The sequence below is a fragment of the Molossus molossus genome, unplaced genomic scaffold, assembly GCF_014108415.1.
Source record: "Molossus molossus isolate mMolMol1 unplaced genomic scaffold, mMolMol1.p scaffold_m16_p_2, whole genome shotgun sequence".
Taxonomy (NCBI): domain Eukaryota; kingdom Metazoa; phylum Chordata; class Mammalia; order Chiroptera; family Molossidae; genus Molossus; species Molossus molossus.
The window spans coordinates 84,316,836-84,322,835 of NW_023425355.1; positions in this window are offsets into that span (position 1 = coordinate 84,316,836).

Consider the following 6,000-nt stretch of genomic DNA (forward strand, 5'->3'; position numbering starts at 1 on the left):
CTTTTCTGAGCATTTTTATCAAAAATGGATGCTGGATTTTGTCAAATGTTTTTTCAGCATTTATTGATATGATTATATTATTTTTATCATTAATTTTGTTTATGTGCTGTATCACATTTATTGATTTACAAATATTGTACCAGCTTTGCATCCCCGGGATAAATCTCACTTGGTTGTGGTATATAATTTTTAAAAATATATTGCTTGATTAGATTTGTTAAGATCATGTTGAGGATATTTGTTCATCAGGGATATTGACCTGTAAATTTTGTTCTGTGTAGTATCTTTATCTGGTTTTGGGAAGGATTATGCTGGTCTCATATAAAGAGCTTGACATTCTTCCTTCCTCTTGAACTTTTGGGAATAGTTTTAGGAGAATAAGTGATAGTTCTTATTTGAATGTTTGGAAAAAACTCCTCTGTGTAGCCTTCCTGACCAGGGCTTGTTTGCTGGGATTTTATTGATTACTTCTTCTATTTCCTTAATTGTTATTGGTCTGTTCAGGTTTTCCGACTCTTTCCAGTTGAGTTTTAGAATACCATATGATTCTAAGAATATGTCCATTTTGCCCAGGTTGTCGAATTTGTTGGCATGTAATTGTTCATAGTATTTTCTTACAATCCTTTGTATTTCTGTGGTTTCAGTTGTTACTTCACCTCTTGCGTTTCAGATTTTATTTGTTTGGGTCCTCTCTTTGCTTCTTAATGAGTATGGCTAAAGGTTGATCACTGTTGTTTATCTTTTCAAAGAACCAGCTTTTGGTTTAATTTCTCCGTTGTTTTGTCATTTTGTTCTCTGTGTCATTTATTTCTACTCTGATCTTTATTATTTCTTTCCTTCTACATTTTCTGGATTTTTCTTTTTGTTTTGTTTCTAAGTCTTCAAGTTGTAGGGTTAGATAATTTATCAGAAAACGTTCTTGTTTCTTGAAGTAGCCCTGTAATGTTATGAACTACTTTCTCAGGACTGCATTTGCCATGTCCCATAGATTTTGTTTTGTTGTATTAGTTTCCAGGAAGTTTTTTTATTTCATTCTTGACCTCATTGGTAACCCATTCATATTTAATAATATTTTATTCAGCCTCCATGTGTTTGAATGCATTTACATTCTTTTATTGTAATTTATTTCTAGTTTTATATCATCGTGATAGGAGAAGATACTTGATATGATGTCAATCTTCTTGAACTTATAGAGACTTAGTTTTTGTCCTAACATATGGTCTTTAAGAATGTCCCATGTGCACTTGAGAAGAATGTACATTCTGCAGCTTTGGGGTGAAATGTTCTGTAAATATCAATTAAGTACAACTGATCTAGTTTGTCATTTAAGGACTCTGTTTTCTTGTTATATTTTTTGTCCAGAAGATCTATCCAGTAGTGTCACTGAGGTGTTAAAGTCACCCACTATACTTGTATTGCTATTGCTCTCTCCCATGAAGTCCTCCAGAAGTTTTAAATATATGTTGGTGCTCCTATACTTGATTCATATATTTCTAACAGAGTTACATCCTCTTGTTGGATAGATGTCTTTAATATTATGTAGTGACCTTCTGTATGTCTTATTATGGCCCTTGTTTGGAAATATGTCTTATGAGATATGGATACTACTATACCAGGCCTTTTTTTTTTTTTTTTTTTTTCATTTGCCTGGAAATTTTTTTTTCCATGCCTTCACTTTTATCCTGTGTGAGTCTTTTGTTGTGAAGTGGGTCTCTTGTAGAAAACACATATATGAGACAATCAGTTACCCTGTGTCTTTTTATTGGAGCATTTAAGCCATTTACATTTAAGGTTATTATTTATAGGTACTTATTAGTTGTCATTTTTATTTTATGTCTGTATTCCTTCTCTCTCTCTATTTTCCTTCTTACAACAGTCCCTGTAGCACTTCATGCAGTGCTAGTTTGGTGGTAGTAAATTCCTTTAGCTTTTTTTTTTTTTGTCTGAGAAGCTTTTTATTTCACCTTCGGTTATGAATGAATGATAGCCTTGCTGGATAGTGTAGTCTTGGATTCAAACCCTTGCCTTTCATTACTTTGTATACTTCATGCCACTGCCTTTGGTCCTGCAGTGTTTCTATTGAGAAATCTGCTGACAGTCTAATGGGAGCTCTTTTGAAGGTAACTTTCTGTCTCTTTCTTGCTTCGTTTAAGTTTCTTCCTTTGTCTTTAATGTTTGCCATATTTATTATGATGTGTCTAGCTGTGAGTTTTTTAGGTTTTATCTTGCTTTGGACTCTCTGTGTTTCCTGGATTTGTGTGAGCTTTTCCTTCAACAAATTAGGGAAGTTTTCTGTCATTATTTCTTCGAATAAGTTTTCTATTTCTCTCCAGATTTTTCTCCTTCTGGTACCCCTATGATGTGAATGTTGTTATTTTTTATATTGTTGCCAAACTCCCTTAAACTCTCCTCCTGCTCCCCCCCCCCCATTTTTGCACTAATTGGGTGTTTCTTTCTACCTTTTTTTTTTAAACTCACTGATTTGGTCTTCAGCCTCTTCTAATCTACTATTGATTCCTTCTAAGGTATTTTTCATATCAGTTATGTCATTTTTAATTTCCTCTTGATTTTTATTCATAGCTTCTATCTTTTTTAAAATTTTTATCCTCACCTGAGGACATTTTTCCATTTTTTGTTCAGATAGAGTGGGAGGGAGAGAGAGAAAGAGAGAGAGAGAGAAACATTAACGTGGAAGGGACACATCGAGTGGCTGCCTCCCGCACAACCCAACCGGGGCTGGGGACAAATTGCAACCGAGGTACGTACCCTTAGCGGGAATCATACCTGGGTCTCTCTGGAGAGCAGGCCAACGCTCTAACTACTGAGCCAAACTGGCCAGGGCACTTCTACCTTTCTCATTAAGCTGATGTAGTTTCCACTGAACTCTATAATTCTCATTAAATTGCTTGTAGTTCTCACTAAATTGTTTGAGCATCCTTAAAATCATTGCTTTGAATTCTTTATCTAAAAAATTGCTTGCTTTTATTTCATGTAGTTCTTTTTCTAGGGATTCCTCCTTTACCTTTGTTTGGGGATTGTTTCCTTGTCTCACAAGTTTCCAGGTCCAGTGAGGGGTGCTGGGATGTGCAGGCAGGTTGGTGTGTATCAAATAAGACTGCTAAGCCTCCCAGAATGTTCTGGTGCCTCTTGCCTGCTGGGGGGCCTGGAGGATTGACACATGGCAGCTGGTATTGGTCTGTCATGGTAGGTGCTGCTAGGGTGCATGGGTTCAGCTGGTGTGCATAGGTCCTCAGGTACCACTGTTGCCTGGTGGTGCTCAGCTACTGATCAGTCACTGCTGATGCTGATGGGGGCGAGTATCAGCTTTTGGCTTGCACTGCTATTGCTGTTGCTATTGCTAGGAGGTTCTCTCTTTCAATCCTCTGTTGTTGTTGGGTGCTGAGGATGCTCAGCTCCTGGGACTTTGCTGCTGCTGTGAAGTGGTTCCACTCCCAATCCACTGCTGCAGTTGTCAAGGTTGGTTCTAGGCTCTCCAAGACCTGCTACCGCTTGGGGCAGGGCACCACTCCTAACCAGCCTCTGCTGATGCTGCTGGGGATGGGTCTCAGTTGCCAATCTGTACTGCTGCTGCTGTCTGGGGATGGATATCTGCTCCCAAGCTTCTGCTGCTGGGGCTGTGTCTCAGCTCCCAAGACTCAGCTACTGTTTGGTGTGGGGCTCCACTCTGGAGCCAGTCACTGCTGCTATCAGGGAACTTGCCTGGCTCCCAAGCTGGTGCTCCTGCTGCTGCTATAGGGATTGGTGCTTGGCTCCTGGCTATTGCTGCTCCTGCAAGTTTATACCTTGAGAGCACTGCTACTGTGTGCTGGTCTGTGTTGACACAGTAGGGTCCACTGGTTCAATGGTGCAAGGCAGAGTGGTGGACTCAGGTTGCAGGGTCCAGCTACTCCAGGATTCCTCCTCCCAGAGAACAATGAATCTTTCAAAATGGCAGGGGCTTTCGGCCAAGCAGGGAGAAGTGCCATGACAAGCCACACACAGTTGTAGCCAGCTGCTCCCTTGTCCACAACATCAGAATCCTCTGGCCTACATTTTTGCACTGCTCGAGGTTGCTCATCCACACTCACATCTAGTCATACTCTCTCTCACACTCACTCACACTCTCACACACTGACCCTCCCTCTGGTCCTAACTGCCACCATCGATTCACACTTTCTTATCCATTCAGCTACTCTGTGTTTTTCATTGGAGCATCTAAACCATTTATATTTAAGGTTATTATTCATATGTATTTATTTATTGCCATTTTATTTATTATGATTATGTTTCTCTCCCTATTTTCCCTATTTTTTCTGCTTATTACCACAGTCCTTTTAACAATCCTTGCAGTGCTGGTTTGGTGCTAATGTATTCTGTTAGCTTTTTTTTTTTTAGGTCTGGAAAGCTCTTTATTTTACCTGCTATTTTGAATGATAACCTTGCTGGATAGAGTAGTGGTGGATTCAAATTCTTGTTTTTAATTACCTTGAATACTTCATGCCTTTTCCTTCTGGCCTACAGTGTTTCTGTTGAGCAATCAGCTGATAGCTTTATGGGGGCTCCTTTGTAGGCAACCTGTTGCTTATCTCTTGCTGCCTTTATAATTCTCTCCTTGTTTTCAATTTTTGGCATTTTAATTATAATGTGTTTTGGTGTGGGACTCTTTGTTGTGGTTCCTCTTACTTGGGGCTCTCTGATTTCTTGAACTTCTATGCCTTTTTCCTTCACCAAATTAGGGAAGTTTTCTGTCACAATTTCTTTAAATATATTCTCTAACCCTTGCTCATTTTCTTCTTTTCTGGAACTCTTATGATGCAGATGTTGTACAGTTCTTGTTTTTCCACAGTTCTCATAAGCTTGTCTTATTTTTTAATTGTGTTTTTTCTTTTTTGTTCTCTAATTGGGTGATTTTTTTCTACCCTGTCTTCTAATTCACTGATTCTATACTTGGCTTCCCCTACTCTGCTGGTTATTCCTTCAAATGTTTTCTTTACTTCTGCTATGTCATTCTTCATTTCTGCTTGGCGATTTTTCATTTCCAATTGGTTGATTTTCATTTTTCTATATCTTTACTCATGCTGTTGAGCTTCCTCATAATCATTACTCTGAACTCTCCCTCTGTTCATTTGTTTAATTCCATTTCATTCGTCCCTTCTTCTGTATTATTCTCTTATTCTTTCATTTGGGATTTGTTCATTAGTTTCACCATTTTGGCTGTCTCAGTGGGTTGTGGAGCCTGCCAAATTTTCCCTGTGGGTGTTGTTGTTCCATTGATTGTGGCTTTCTCTACTGAGTTTGGATGACTGTAGAAGGGCCCATGTTAAAAACCAATGTTGTCTTACTTTCCTGGGTAGTTTTGTTGGCCAAGCAATGATTTAGTTATCCTATAGCTTCTGCCTGCAGGCTATTAGTCTTAGTTGCTTAGTGAGCCTTGAGTTTTAGCCTTCAATTGAATGAAAAATTCCTCAGATGGACAGGGTAAGAGGATTTCCGGCAGGTGAGACAATTGCTTTCCCTTGGGTTAAAGTTGCTTTGATAAAAATAAATGGTTTCTGTGGTACGGATGTTGGCTCAGAGGGGGATCCAGGAGCAATTTTCAAGGGGCTTTTCCCCTGTTTTCTTGCTGGTAGACTCCAGCTGTTAATGAGCTTCAATTTCTGCAGCCCAGTGGTGTTAAATTTCTGAGAGATGGGTGATGGCTTCTCCCCCAGGATCTGGGAAGGGGATCTTTGAGTAAAATGGCTACTGTTCTGTGAAGAAGTGATTCAGCATAAATCCCTTGGTGACCTCCTTTCCAGCTGCCATTAACCCACAACTCTCTTGACACAGTTCCAGTCCAATTGTCCTCCCTCTGCTGGAGCCCAAGGTAAGTAACTGTAGCTTATTGGAGTTCCCTGAGTTTCAGACCTTGTGAATTCCTCAGCCTGGTGTTATGTGGGAGTCTTTTCCTGCTCCACCCTTTGTGCTGTGGGGACACCCCTCTGTGCTGGGGAGCTGCCA